Source organism: Callospermophilus lateralis, chromosome X (assembly GCF_048772815.1).
Source record: "Callospermophilus lateralis isolate mCalLat2 chromosome X, mCalLat2.hap1, whole genome shotgun sequence".
In the NCBI taxonomy this organism is placed as follows: Eukaryota; Metazoa; Chordata; class Mammalia; order Rodentia; family Sciuridae; genus Callospermophilus; species Callospermophilus lateralis.
Genome location: NC_135325.1, coordinates 114,881,473 through 114,898,008, shown reverse-complemented (window position 1 = coordinate 114,898,008; position 16,536 = coordinate 114,881,473).

Sequence of the window (16,536 nt, the reverse complement as noted above, 5' to 3'; positions counted from 1 at the left end):
CACAAGACATTATGTGACTATTTTCATTTGAAAAGATCTAACAGATTCATTTGAATTCTTATTAATTATTTTGATCTTTCTTGGCCTTGACAGTCTAGAGGGGTAGAAAGACCAGTGGACCTAATGTTAGAAGGCGTGCATGCCATTCCTGTTCTACCACTATGTGAGCTGAGCCTCTGGAAGCCTCAGATTCTGTTTTCTCGTTTTGTTTTTGTTAGTCTTCTTTTTTTTTTTTTTTTTTTTGAATACGAGGTATTGAACCCAGGGGCGTTCAGCAACTGAGCCACATCCCCACCATTTTTTATTTTGAGACAGGTTCACACTAAATTGCTGAAGCTGGCTTTGAACTTGTGATCCTCTTGCCTCAGCCTCCTAAACCACTGGGATTACAGGAGTATGTCACCATGCCCAGCAAACCTCAGATTCTTAATTCAATGAAAGAAGGATAAAAACGTCTCTACCACCAGGCACAGTGGCACCCGCCTGTAATCCTAGTGGCTGGGGAGGCTGAGATGGGAGGATTGTGAGTCCAAAGCCAGCCTCATCAAAAGTGATGCATTAAGCAACTCAGTGAGACCCTGTCTCTAAAAAAAAAAAAAAAAATACAAAATAGGGCTGGGGATGTGACTCAGTGGCCGAGTGCCCCCGAGTTCAATCCCCCAGTACCTCTGCCTATTGAAACCCCAGTCTTCAGTGGCAAGACCACCACATCGCCTTATAAACCAGTGGTTCTCATGGCTGCACACTGGAATAACCTGGAAAGCTAGGGCCACTCCCAGAGATCTTCACTTGCTCACTTTGGGTGGGACTTGGGTATTAGAACAGGTTTAAAGCCTCCCAAATGATTTTAATGTATAACCAACATTTAGAACCACTACTGTAAAGACAATTAATCCATGGCAGCAGAACTCATCCCTAGCTTGCTGATAATGTTTTATTTTCTTGTTAATTGAGGTATAATTGACAAGCACAAAGCTGGAGGCATCACAGTTCCTGGTTTCAAAATCTTATAAAAATTACAGTAGTCAAGACAATATCATACTGGCATAAAGGCAGACAGGTGGAACAATGGAACAGTATAGACAGCCCAGAAATAGATCTATGCATTTATGGTTAACTGATCTGCAAAAAGTATACCAAGAACATTTGATGGGGACCATCCCTTCAACAACAGATGTTGCTAAAACTGGAGATGCACATACAACACAATAAATTTGAACTTATAGCTTCCACCACCTACAAAAATTAACTCAAAGTTGATTAAAAATATAAATATAATAAATACCTGAAATTGTAATACTAGAAGAATTAGTATATGAAAATTGGGGAAAACTTCTAAACATTCCTAACTAATGAATCTGTTTAACTGAATTGCTCAACCCACTGAAGAAGGTATGAAGTGCCCACAGGAAATTCACAGCTAATAGTTCACCCTCTGAAAATACGAACAAATAAGTTTATGTAAGTACTATTCCAAGCACTCTACAAGTACAAATTCATGTAATACTGCAAAAATATTATTACACTCCTCATCTTATAGATGAAAACACTGGGGCACAGAGAGGTTATGTAAATCACCCATAATCACACAGCCTGCAAATGACTAGGCAGAAATTTGAGCCAAGTGAATTTTTCACTAGGAAACATTGCCCATAGTAGACTGACTGCTCAGTTCTGATTTCACAAAGTTGCATGTTTATGAAAAATTAGATCCTTTTGTTTCCAAACTGTTTATGCTGATTGTATTATAACTGAATAGTTTAGTTAAATATTATGTAACCCCCTCCCCCAAAAAAGGTAAATGCACAAAGAAAGAATTGCTGTTTCTATGACAACTGAGATGATTGCTTTGGAAGCTTAACACTAAAAGAAATTGCTCTCAAATTAAATGTGAGACAACGATGATTTGTGAAAAATCTAAAATTTAGGATTCTGTGCCCTAATTGCTTTGTAAATATAATAATTTAATTTCTTGTTCCAGTTAAATGAAACTGACATGGTAAATCATAAGCAAAATATTCTGGATGTGCTTATACAAGAAAAAGGAGGGACTTCAAAAACAGTGCTGGGAAAACTGGAAATCCATATGCAGCAAAATGAAATTAAACCACTCTCTCTCACCACACAAAAAACTCAACTCAAACTGGATCAAGGACCTAGAAATTAGACCAGAGACCTTACACCTAAAGAATAAAAAGTAGGCCCAAATCTTCATCATGTTGGATTAGGCCCCAACTTCCTTAACAAGACTCCTAAAGCGCAAGAAATACAATCAACAATGAATAAATGGGATGGATTCAAAAGAAAAAGCTTCTTCTCAACAAAAGAAATAATCAATGAGGTAAAGAGAGCATCTACATTTTGGGAGCAAATTTTTGCCACACACATGTCAGACAGAGCACTAATCTCCAGGATATATAAAGATCTCAAAAACCTTAACACCAAAAAAAACCAAACAGTCCAATCAATAAATGGGCTAACACAGCCACATCAATATTTATAGCAGCACAATTTACAATCACTAAACTGTGGAACTAACCTAGATGCCCTTCAGTAGATGAATGAATAAAGAAACTGTGGTACATTTACACAATGGAATATTACTCAGCATTAAAAGGGAATGAAATTATGGCATTTGCAGGTAAATGGATGGAGTTGGAGAAGATAATGCTAAGTGAAGTTAGACAATCCCCCCAAACCAGGGACTGAATGTTTTCTCTGATAAGTGGATGCTAATCCATAATGGGGGGCACATGGGATAAGTGGAGGAACTTTGTATGGGGCAAAGGGGAAGAGGGGAGGAGGCAAGGGGATAGGAAAGATGGTGGAATGAGACAGACATCATTACCTTTGGTACATGTATGATTGCGCAAATGGTGTGACTCTAGTTCATATACAACTAGAGAAACGAAAAATTCTGCTCCATTTATGTACAATGAATCATAGAGCTTTCTAATGTTATGTATAATTGATTAGAATAAAAAATGTGCTATATGAAAAAAAAATGTTACATGCATGTACAGGTATGGCATTATGAATCCCACTATATGTACACATATAAAGCATCAATAAAAAATAAATTAAAGGTCTGGGGATGTGGCTCAAGCGGTAGCACGCTTGCCTGGCATGCGTGCGGCCGGGGTTCAATCCTCAGCACCACATACAAACCAAGATGTTGTGTCCGCTGAGAACTAAAAAATAAAATATTAAAATTCTCTCTCTCTCTTTAAAAATAATTAATTAATTAATTAATTAAAATGCTGAAAAAAAAAGAAAAAGGAGGGAAACTTCCTTCGACAGACTCACAATAAAAAAACAAGGCCTTAGCTTTGTATCAAAAGATGAGCAAGTATATACATGTATATATTCAAATTAACTAAAATTGTTTTGTAAAGGTAAAATTCCTAAGCTGATTCTAAGCCACAAAGCCTGAGTTAAAGTGTAAAAGACCGGGCATTGTAAAGCTTCAAGGCTTGGGTTAAAGAGTAAAAGACCAAGTATTATTAAGTTCCCATGCTACCCCCAAAACTTGTAATCCCTGTAGCTGCTAGGACAATACCCGAACTGCCCAGTAAATATTCTCACTGACTCCTCTGGTTGTCTAATAACTTGGGATTCTGTGTAATATGTCACGTAGGCATCGCAGGACCTAAACCAATCAGTTTAAATGTGTACCCTGCTTAGAAGGGACCAATCACCCCTGTCCAATATGTTCCCGCCAATGAATGTACTAATCATGTCTCAGAGTTGTTGTTCAATTTTCCCGCGCCTCATGATGATTTGTTCTGATGTATGCAAAGCCCCCACCCCCTCCAAAAAGTGTACTTAAGCTCTGCCTGACCTCTGCTCTGGGCTCTGGGCTGCTCTCCCTTTTTGAGCGAGACTGTCTGGAGCCTCAGCGCACTGAAATCGGATCCTCAATAAACTCCCTCTTGCTTATTGCATAAAGTCAGTCTCTTGGTGGTCTCTTCTTCCGACGCTTCGCCGGACCCTTATAGTTTCTGGGCTGTATGTATGATTTTGTAATCATTCCCCAAATTAATCAGTTTTTTAAATTAACTTACCAACCATTAGTACATATCAGAAAAATCTGAAGAACTAAAATAACCTTTATTGTTTCATATTATAATTGTGTTAGTTGGCTTTGCATTACTGTAACAAAACACCTGAGATAATCAACTTAACATGAAGAATGGCTTATTTTGGCTCAGTTTTGAAAGTTTCCATCCATGGTCCATTGGCCCTGTTGCTTTTGGGCCAGTGGCAAAAAAAACACATCATGGTGGGAGAGTGAGTTGGAAGAAGCTGCTCAGCTCATAGTGGCCAGGAAGCAAAACAAGAGATAGGAAGGTGCTGGATGCACACAGCCTCTTTTGAAGGCAAGCCTCCAAGGACCTAAGACCTCCACTAGTCCCTGCCTCTTAAAATTCTCACCACCCCCCAATAGCACCAAGCTGGGGACTACATGGGCCTTGGGGGACATTTATCCAAACCAGAGCATTTACTTACATGTTTGTCTTCCTTACCTCATCCTAAGTGCCTCAAGTACAGGGATCTTATCTCATTCATTGTTTTATGTTCAGGCCTACAACAGTGTGTGGTGCAGTATAGAGATTCAAAAATCATGAAAATTTAAAGCTTGTGGGTGAAAGTACTCTGAAGGCATAAAGTGCTGGGGAACTATGGACTATGATTGAATGGGCACACACATGAGTCTGTCCTGGTTTCTAGAGGCAGAAAGTCAGTAATATAACCACTTTCAGGGTTAATCAGCAACATTAGTAGAGCCTGGTGGTTACAAGAGTGGATCATAGAGTTAGGCAGATCCTGGCTTCACAATTTAGTAGCTGGGTGACCTTGGGCAAAATGCCTACCGATACCTCAGTTTCCCCATGTGTGAAGTAGAGACCATTATAAAAATACCAAAGGCAAAACAAGTAAATGTCAATCAATTGAGTGTTGATATGGAATAAGCTCCCAGCTATATTATTAAGTGAAAAAAGTAAGTAGCTAAAACATACAGTATGATTCTATTACTATTAAAAACAAAAACAAACAAAAATATCAAAATAAACTTGTGTAAACATAAGAAATTTGTAGAGGAATTTGAAAGAAACTGTTAAAAGTGATTATATGTGTGGAATGCTGCAGAGAGCAGTTAAAATTTAAAGAGGCAAAGGGGGAATGCACAAGAGGTGTGCTAGAAAAAGCTCTATTGCATAAAGAAAGAACAAGAAGGAAATCTATAGAAGAACGCTTGGGTCAGTATGCTGTTTTGAATTCTAAAGTTAGAAGCAAAGCCAAGCTCTGCCTTAGATCAGTGATGTCAAATTCAGAGCATGCAGACACTTCTTCCTCCAAAGCATATGAATTGGGACATTCTTCACCACTGAGCCTGGACAAGGCACCAGAGGCTTCTCAGGTAAATGCTCTCGGTGGCCACCAACAATAGACCAAAAGAGGGGAGGCAATGGCTTGAGAAGATTCTATAAGGGTATTTGGAATACAGTTATTGAGTCTGAAGGGAATTAATGGCTACAAAGAAAATCAGACATTCTTAAATGGAAGATAGGAGATGCTCAGTAGTAAAAGATTAGTCTCAGAGCACCTTCTGGTCTCTTATCCACAGAAACCAAGAGTTACAACCCTAGTCTTTCCTATCTAAAATTAAAATCTCCACAGGAAGAACCACTATAATGAACCCGCTTACTTAACAAACCTGGAATTTCTATAACACTTTAACAGTCACCACATTTTCACATCAATTGTGATTGTGGGTTTGGTTTTGCTTTGCTCTCACCACCCTATGAGCTAGATGTTATTAGACTCCATTGTGTTGATAAACACTCTTGTTTGCTGAGCAATTAAGGCACTTGCCTGGGATCACATAACAGGCCAGCGGTAGAGTTGGATTAAGAGCCAGGGTTCCTGATTATCAACCCTAGTCTCTCTCCTTGAATGTTAATTTCAAGGAAAGCTTATTACAGTAAATGTAGCCTATTTTTTATGCATGGGCTGATGAGTTCTGGGGACCATTTAAGCTATGCTACTGTTTGGTATGAACTCTGAAGTCAGGCAATAGTGAGCACGTCATTATTTATTGTTTCACTGAAGCTTCCTACTGCTCAGGCAATACACCATGGAATTTCCCCAGTTCTATTCTTTCCATGTCTTACCCCCATCTAGTCTGTCAGAAGTCCTGTTGGAATGGATGGAGTTGGAGAATATAATGCTAAGTGAAGTAAGCCAATCCCAAAAAACCCAAATGCCAAATGTTTTCTCTGATACAAGGATGCCGATTCATAATGGGGATGGGGGGAAATGAGGATTAGAGAAACTCTAGATAGGGGAAAGGGGAAGGAGGGAAAGGAGAGACATGGGGGTAGTAAAGATGGTGGAATGAGATGGACAGCATCATCCTAAGTACATGTATGAATATATGAATGGTGTGAATATACTTTGTATACAACCAGAGACATGAAATATTGTGCTCTATTTGTGTACTATGATTTGAAATGCATTCTGCTGTCATATATAACAAATGAGAATAAATAAACAAAGTCCTGTTGGCTCTACCATCAAAATATACTCAGGGTGTGCCTACTTTTCACCCCCTTCAATACTATAGAGACAGGAAGATAGAATGCCCACATGGGGCTGGGTATATAGCTCAGTTGGTAGAGTGCTTGCCTCACATGCGTAAGGCCCTGGGTTCAATCCCCAGCACCACCAAAAAAAAAAAGAACACCCATATGCCACCAGGAAAAGGGTCTTGGAGAAGGAAAGGAAGAAGAGAGGATTGGAAAATCAAGCTTCGTTTTAATTGGAAAATCAGCTGGACCTAGCCCCAAGAACAGTTCCTTAACATTCCCTAGACATAACCAACCACAAAAGGTACTTCGTTCATCTTGCACCAACAGACCCTCCCCCCATCTTTGCTAATAAAGCCGAATAAATCACTTTTGTCTAGATTTGCTAAAGAAGACAAAAGAGAGAGCTGATGGGCCCTGTTTCTGAATCCTATACTTACATGTCATTACATGGTCAAGCCCATAAAAGCCCTGAGACAACAAATATCCGTTGGCAACCTTCTCTCTCTGGGACCTCCCTCCTTTTGGGAACTCTGTGGTCTCTTTCTATTGCTCTAACAAACATCTCTCAGCTAGTTATGGTGATCACTTCCTTACCAGCCTCCTTCCTTCAATCCTTTTATAACCCTAGTTTGTTCCCAGCACAGCCACCGGAATAACCCATGGAAAACTTAAAACACTCCATGTCACTATTCTGCTCAAAACCCTGCCCTAGCTCCCAATTTCACTCAGAGTAAAAGCAAAAGTCTTGCCCATGTTCTCTAAGGCCTCTGTGATCCACTATACTGCCCTCCCTCCTTCTGGCCTTTGAGGGCACCATACCCTCTCCCTAGAATGCTCTTCTCCAACAATTTGTGTGGTCTTTCTTTCTCCTCATCTCCCTCAGGTCTCTACTGAAATACCTCTTGACCAGAGATGTCTTCCCTGAACACTCTGTTTAAAATGGCCTCCTCCCCCACCCCCATTCCCACCCAGGACTCCCTAATCCTTCCTGCTGGTTTGTACAGCACTGATCTGACTCTTTTCTCACATATTTCATTTGTTTTGTGTGTTTCCTTGCAAGAATGTAGCACCAGAAGCACTGTTGTAGAAGCACCTACACCAGTGCCTGATCCAGGAGGTTTCCCTCTCTCCCGCACTCCTCTTACTAGGGATAGAACCCAGGGGTGCTTTACTATTGAGCTACATTTCCAGACCTTTTTTTATTTTGAGACAGGGTCATGCTAAGTTGCTGAGGCTGGCCTTGAATTTGCAATCCTCCTGCCTCAGTTTCCAAAGTTGCTGCAATCACAGGTGCATACCACCAAACCTTAAGTTCTCAAGAAGTGTTTATTGATTAATAAAGTTTTGTGAAATGAGTGCCATTATTATTTCCATTTTGTATAGGAGGAAATATAGGGTCATAGACTTTAAGTGCTTTGCTTAGAGTAATTTACCTAGTAAAAGAAGAAAAATTGGGAGTTTAATGCAGACCTCCCTGCATATGTGGAAATAACATTCTCTCTTCTCTCTCTCCTTCCTTCTGTACCCAAGTAAAGCATTTTGCAACATTCTACAAATTTTCTTGGGATAACTATAATCAAATTCCTTAAAAAAATAAATAAATAAAAGGGTGGGGTGTGGCAGCACATGCATCTGATCCCAGCAACTTGGAATCTAAGGCAGGAGGATGGCAAGTTCAAGGTCAATGTTATGGTTTGGATGTGAGGTGCCCCCCCCCCCCAAGCTCACATGAGACAATGCAAGGAGGTTTGGAAAAGAAATGATTGGGTTATAGCCTTAACTTAATCAGTGAATTAATCCCTGAATGGATTAACTGAGTAAGGACTGGAGGCAGGTGGGGTGCGGCTGGAGGAAGTGTTCCATTGGGAGTGTCGCTATGAGGTATATATTTTGTATCTGAAGAGTGCAGTCCCTGATCAACACGTGAGCTGCTTCCCTCTGCCACTTCATCTGCCATGATGTCCTTCCTTATCTGGAGCCCCAGGGAATGGAGCTGACCTTCTATGGCCTAAGACCCCTGAAACTGTAAGCCTCCAAATAAACTTTTCCTCTACAATTGTTCTGGTCAGATCTTTTAGTCACAGCAATGAAAAAGCTGACTAAAACAGCCAGCCAAGGTAATTTAGAGAGACCCTCTCTCAAAATAAAAAAATAAAAAGGGAATGGGATGTAGCTCAGTGATAAACTGCCCCTGGGTTCAATCCCTAGTACCAACAGTACTACTACTAGCAAATGACTAACTGAAATAAGCTTCATCAGCTGAAGAAAAAGTAGGAGTTTAAGCAAAAAATATATTAATGGAAAGGAAAACTCATATGCAGTACAAAAGAATCCAGGAGGTTCTTGAGGGTAGGGGCAATCTTGTTCATCTACTTGTGAAAAAATATCTTCTTGAGATATTATTGTGAGTTTTCTGTGTTACAAAGTAATTAGAAAGAATGAAAGAGTTTTTCTTCCTTCTTCCTCAAATCCCTGTCCTCAGAAGCTCCCTGTGCTTTGTTTAATGCTCTGCTGTCATTGTCATGAAATTCTTAATTTTATCCTTGAACTTATGGTTTGTAAGTGACATCCAATGGGATACTGGAACATTTTTATAAGCCCAGGGTATTCCCAGGTGGTAGTATGCACATACTAGTTGATCCAAAGCATGGTGCACATCTGAGGTGGTCCAGGGCACTGTGGGTATCTGAAAGAGTGGCTGTGGACAGGATGTAGGCCAACATCGGTTTAGTCAATGGTGGTACAAACAGCAGAAGCAACAGGGGTGGTGGCAGTGGCTACAACCCAGTCAGAGGGGAAACTGCTTCATTTGGGGGCAGTGCTGGAACTGAAAGTGGCAGCTCACTTGCCTGTCCTTCCCTCCATTCTTCATATTCTTGATACATCTACACGAATAGCAATTCTCTGACTTGAATGCTGGGACACATAAATGTCCATGGAGAAGCAGTGAACTTTGTCAGTAAATTAGTATAAAATAAGTATAAAATATGTTGCACATGGCAATAACATGTAAAATTATTAGGATTCTTGAAGGAGTTTAGATCTTCTGAGTTTGAAAACGGCTATAATCCTGCAAAGCAAATATCCACAGGATTAGGAAAAAAATGATTTTAAAGAACATTCCATTCAACAGAAAATAATATTTTCACATCAAGCTTTGGATGAACCAACTATTTAAAAATGAAGAAAATTTGCCAGGCGCGGTGGTGCATGACTATAATACCAGTGACTCGGGAGACTGAGGCAGGAGGATTGCGAGTTCAAAGCCAGCCTCAGCAATGACGAGGCACAAAGCAACTCAGTAAGATCCTTTCTCTGAATAAAATACAAAAAAAGGGCTGTGGATGTGACCCAGTGGTCAAGTGCCCCTGAGTTCAATTCCTGGTACCAAAACAAAAAAAAAGAAGAAGAAAATTTGACAATTAATGCTTTTATATAATTGAAGACACAGCAAGAGCATTCATAAACAGGTATTTTGAATTGTACACGAATAGTGAACATACTTTTGGTTTATTCTATAATCTCTAGAAGAAACATTAAAATGCCATTGTTTTAATTTACATTTAAAATTAAATTCTGACTTACATGGAACTGATTTGTATTAAGAGTTAAATATTTTAGAGAAATTGTTTCACAAGAATCATCAGCTCTAGATATATTAAAATTCATATTTTGAAATAATTTTATTAAAAATTAACCCAACTTTATCATATCCTATAAAATACTCTTAATAGCTGCAGTGCTAACAGTTGCCTCAGCAGGAAAATCCTGATCAAAAATTTAAGATATCAACTTATTTGCAATCTTATACTTTCCAGAAGTGACTGATGGTGCTTTCAACCACATTGATGGAAAACAAAGTTGCTAAAAGTATACATTTTAATGATATAATAAATGAATTGGCAGAAAAGTGAGCCAGGGGCATCTTGTGATCAATCAAGCTATCACATTTATAAATTATTACTATGTACTACGTTTATAAATATTATGATAGCAAAATATTTTTCTTTGCATTTTGTAAGATTGTTTTAACTCACATATCATTATGTTTTATAAGTAATAAAACATTTTTAAAAGAGAAGCTTTAGTTTTATACTTTTAATAATATTTTTTCTGCTTTTTCAATAAGAGGTACATTTTCATTTTGCTCTGGGCTTTAGAAGTTATGTAGCTAGTCCTGCTTCAGAACTATATCATTCTCCTGCCTCTAACCCCAGCCCCTGCTGCATGCACACATGCACACACACACACATAACTAATTAAGTTTTTCCTCATTTTATATATAATTGATTTGGGCCCAATTTTAGCCAGGAATAGATTACCTGATTCTTGCTGAATTTTCTAGAAGTTGATAGTAAACCTATTCATCATCTCAGATAATACATGTGCTTTAATAGAGGTCTATACTAATACCTTTCAAGGGATTTTTTTTTTCATCCTGATCTCTAGTCACTAGCAACCAACGTGACACAGAGATAACAGCTGATGAATGTTTGCTAAAGTAATTGTGTAATAGGGGAACTTGGACTCCCTAGAAGACTGTTAATGGTGCTACTCTTAGTCAATGGTAGCTTTCTTGGTGTTCCTTTGCCAATGGTTCTCAAATGATGACATATAGGTCAAAGTGAAATTATTTATTACTGTCTTTGGCACTAAGACAGTGCCTGTTTGATTTCCTATCTAAAACAATAGCACCTGGAACAAGACCTGGCATTGAGTCAATATTTGCTGCAAGACAAATAAGTAAATGGAGTGTATGTAGATCCCTGTTTCACTTTTGCTCCAAAGTGTGTTTGAATCTCACCTGAGCTTTCCTGTGCAGACTTAAGCCTAGTGAACAAGACAGTTTGGGCTCCTAGCCCAAGAATACCTCACTGCAAGTAAGGATAACCTTGACTTTAAGCAAAGCACAAAGATGTTCAGAGCAAGGGGCACCATAGAGTCAAGGATGACAAGGTTGACTCCACTATCTCCTTTCTTCTTTCCACTGACTCCTTTCTTCCTGCTTGTTTTATTTTCCCAGCAAAGGTCTCTCACTCTGGTTCTTACTGTCACTACATTCCAGACTCCCTCACTAAAAGCAGCCTAGGTTTCCACGAGAATCCATTTTGTAGAGCTGTGCAGGATGACATTTACCCAAGGGTTTTACTACATGCCATGAGAATATAAAAATTAAATTGACATAAAATACGAATTCAAACACAAAATACAAATAGGAAGACATAAGCTTTCCAAAGCACAGATTGCCAACTCAAAGAATGTCAGTAAACGAATCAGTTTGACTAAGTCCCAAATCACCTGATAAAATATGTATACTCCTCTTTCCCTTCTAGTACCACATGGATGCTTAGCTTTTATGTACCAGATTGTCCCTCAGTCCAGGATGCTCAATTCCAACTCCCATCATCAAAGATTTGTCAAATCCTAGGGAGCTCTTCAGTCCTTTCTGGAGTTAGGGATGAGCTAACTTATCAACTTGGATGCAAAACACTACAACTTTACAAATCATTGCCGGACCAAGTCTTGCCCCAGTTTTAAAGATCATTCTATCACACAAAGACAAGTGATTTTGCTAAAGCCTACTAGCTTTTTCTTCAAAAATGGTGGTTTACTTTGTTGTACAAATGTTATATAATCAAGGAAGCAGTTTGGGATTTATAGGTCCATAGTCAAAAGAAATATCTGGAAAGAAAGAACACCCGGGTAAGGTATTTCCCCCTCTGAGTTTGATAAATAACTATTTTAATAAAAGCTTATGAAGTGAAATTGCTGCATGAATGAGACAGTTTATGTCAAGTTCTAGCCAGCAGCTGACAGCACTTTCAACACAATGTTACCAATTTGAAATATATTGGAATGATTTTATAAATTAATACTGTAGCTATGAAGAGCTCAACCCCATAATCATTCTCCTCTGGAAAAGACTCCTTTCCATCTTATTTTTATAAGCACTTTATATGGAAATATGATACGTTGCTCCTGTTAAGCAAATGACTTTAGGAGGCAATAAGTGGATTTATTAAATAATTAGCATGCAGATAGAGGAAAGTTATGTGCCTTGCGAAAGATCTAAAATTGTTATTGGGAGCAAAGTGATATTCATATTTCTTAAATGGTATCAGAAATTGCAGATGCCAAGCACATTCACAATAATGGTACAATTCAGTCATGGATTAGATATGGACATGGTGGTAGCATTTTAGTGTGAGAATAATTTTGGTAATATAAATGTGAGCAAACCTACGAGAATTTAGAAAGGCCTGATAAGGCATAAAATATATCCTGGCTGCAGCCGGTTAAGAAAGTCATTCTAAGAAGGGGATATATAATGTAGATTATTCATGACCTAAGAGAAGACTTAGTGACACACAGAAGACTCTTACTAATAAAAATGGAGCTGATGATACACACATTTATTAAATGCCCAGAGGGTAGCAAATATGATATTGGACATATAAAAAGGCCAAGTTCTTCTTTCAGAAATAAAAAAGAAATATCAGTATGTCTCTAAAGATAGATAAAACATAAGACAGTGAATTTTGTTTTAATAAAAGATGTGGCTGGCAGAAAATGGAAATTAATGACCAAACAACTTAGTGACCAAATTGACTCCTCTACTATTACCACAGGCACTCTCCATCTCTTTGTCAAAGTAAAACAGACAAACAGGAAATCCTAGAGGGTTAGGGTGACAGCCAAATTATTCTTTGCTTATACATTCCTTCAGAAAGCCACAAGGGAGGAAATGTGAAAATATATGGCAATAATTTGATTTTAGAGATGAAAGCAGGTAATCTTAAAGTGCTTTGTAGGTAATAAAGAACTATATGGAAGATATTTTATGGTTGTGACACAACCCTGTGACTTCTCCAAAGTGTGTTCAGATTCCTGCTCTCATTGGAACCAGATGTTTTCATGCATCCTTTATCTCTTTTAATACTCAAAATGTTAATTATTCCCAGTAGAAAAAAGATTCTAAGGGCATCAGTGATTTGTATCTATCTGATCAGAAAAACCAGTTAGAACTGGGAGTCAAACTCAAATGCCCCGATTCCTTAACTATAGAACTCTATATGGTTCCTAATCAATCTCTCTTTTCACTGAGAAGTCCCCCAATTGTTCAAGAAGGAGGCCACATCATATCACTATTCTATCCACAATGTAGACACTGGCTGGAGCACATCTTTTCATCTGCCTTTAAAACAATCATTCTTCCTCATTTAATTACTTTTTTGCCCTTATTCCAAACAGTCCTAATCCTTATCTAGCAAAAACAATTACCCAATAACTTGATTAAACTTCTGGCTGGAAAATTCAGCATTATTTCAACCAACAGAGCAAAGAGCAACTAGTTGACTTATGAAGCAAAGTGTAGCTCCTAATGTTTCTTCCTTTGAGGATTCAGAGCTGCTCTAGGTAGAAGCCAATTCGAATAAAAATGCTTTTAAAAAAAAGACGCCTGACTATATTGAGTATATGCCACACTAAGGAGAACTGCAACTTTAATAACTACTACTAATCAATCAGATCATTCCTTAGTAATTTATATGCATCTGATTCTTCAACCTAACTTTTGCTAAAGTGTGATTTTCCAGTTTCCACATTCCATGCTCAGCTTAGTTTGAAATATTTGCTATATGCAAATAGGAAGAGAAGTAAATTGTTATTTCAAGGCTTTTGGGTATGCCATTAAACTTTGGAAATATGCTGATTAACACCCAGTAGCTGAAGGAAGTGTCAGGTTTATAAAAAGATATTTCTTAACCCTACTGAGAGAATTAAAGCCAGCAAAATTTCAGGATTTCCCACAGGCTGGTCTTGGCATTCAGAAATAGCCTGGGGATGATCAAGTGACAAGCAAGCTAAAAGGGGGAATTCTTTCTCCTTCTCCACTGAAGGGCAGCTGAACTTTTTGAAAGTTTGACTATGAGTTAGTAAATTGAATGTTTATAATACCAAATCTGAATCAATGCAGCCTACTCCTCCTGCTTACTGTTCATAAAAAAACAACTCCACAAAAGACAGTGCAGAGCTGGGGCTGGGGCTCACTTGCCTAGCATGTGTGAGGCACTGGGTTCGATCCTTAACACCACATGTAAATAAATAAATAAAATAAAGGTCCATCAACAACTAAAAATGTATATAAAAATAATTTTTAATAAAGACAGTGCAGAGAAGCTGGGCACAGTGGTGCACACCTGTAATCCCAGTGGCTTGGGAGGCTGAGACAGGAGGATTGCAAGTTCAAAGCCAGCCTCAGCAACTTAGTGAGGTGCTAAGCAAAGACCCTGTCTCTAAATAAAATACAAAATAAGGCTGGGGATATGGCTCAGTGGTCGAGTGTCCCTGAGTTCAATCCCTGATGCAAAAAAAAAAAATTACAGAGAAATGATATACAAACATAGTTATAGCCTTATCAGATCTCCTGGGGGAAAGAAAAAAAAGGGAACAAATAATAAAACATCTCATGGAATAAGCTACAAATCTCTAACAAATATCCCATATCATTTGTGCCATATCCTGAGAAGTCATTCAAATGTTAACCTATGCTTAAAATAAAGGGCTTAGCTTCTGTTCCCACACAGGGATATTAGGTTTTACTCACCTTTCAGATCTCTGACTGTGCCTCTAATCCCAGATGACCCTCTTGCAAAGGTGAGTTGGTGGCCAAAGACGTTGAGTGAGACTGTGAAGGGAATTCTCACAATGAAAAAAGTAACCAGAACCACCAGGTACCATTCATTCTTCTAGCCAAATTACTATGGTGGGGCAGATCCTACCAAAAATTGGTGGCCTCAAGTTCTGTGCTTGGATCTCTTAGAAACAAACTGGAAGGGATAACATAGACTTGCAACAATAAGAGTGGAACCTCCAAATGATCCCTGGCATAATTCCATTTCAGAGAGGAAAAATTTGGGGCTTATCAGACTTGTTCTAAAAGTTTGCATGGAGGACTCAGGTACTGAGCTGCATTTGAAAGACTGGGTGAGACAACTGGGAAGAGAAAAAAAAATGGAGTCCATGGCTTGACTACTTATGCTGTGCCAGGCAAGAGGTTAGGTACTTTACACACATTATCACATTGGCATCTTATGCCTGAGAGACTTTATTATCCCCATGTTACAAATCAGGAAACAGACTCTTAGGAAGATTAAGTGGCTTTCCCAGCTCTGGACTGCCTTCAGGAGAATGTCACAGACATAACTTACAGGTCCTACACAGCTGGCCCCTGCTTGATTCTTCAACCTCATCTCACACCACTTATTTGCTCATTCAATACACTCTAACTATGAATCAACCCCTCATTGTAGGGTATTCAGATTTTAGATGCTCCCTGCTTATATAAATCCACCTTCTTTGCTTGCAAAACTTCTATGCAGCTAGCAGATCTTTTTTTTTTTTTTTTTTTTTGGAAGTTACTCCTTTAAAGAGGCATTCTCTCACTGCTAATCTAAATTGGGTCCCTGAGTAGATTCACTTATAGACGTCTATTCATAGCACTTATCATGGTTTATATATAAATGACACACATGTTGTGTTGTATTATTCAGGTTTCCCCAAGCTGTCAGGCTAGAAATTCAGGTAAGAGTTGATGTTGGAGACTTAAGTCTGAATTCTGTAGGCAGGTGTCTGTTGCAGTTTTTTTTGGGGGGGGGGGTACTGGGGATTGAACCCAGGGGCACTCGACCATTGAGCCACATCCCCAGCCCTATTTCGTATTTTATTTAGAGACAGGGTCTTTGCTTAGCACCTCACTTTTGCTGAGGCTGGCTTTGAACTTGCAATCCTCCTGTCTCAGCCTCCCAAGCCACTGGGATTACAGGCATGCACCACTGCAACTGGCTTGTATGACCTCTTTCTAATCAAGATATCATTACTTTTATTCAGATCTTCTCTATCTTTTAAGGTAGTTCACTACTCACCTTCCCAAGAACTCTTTTTT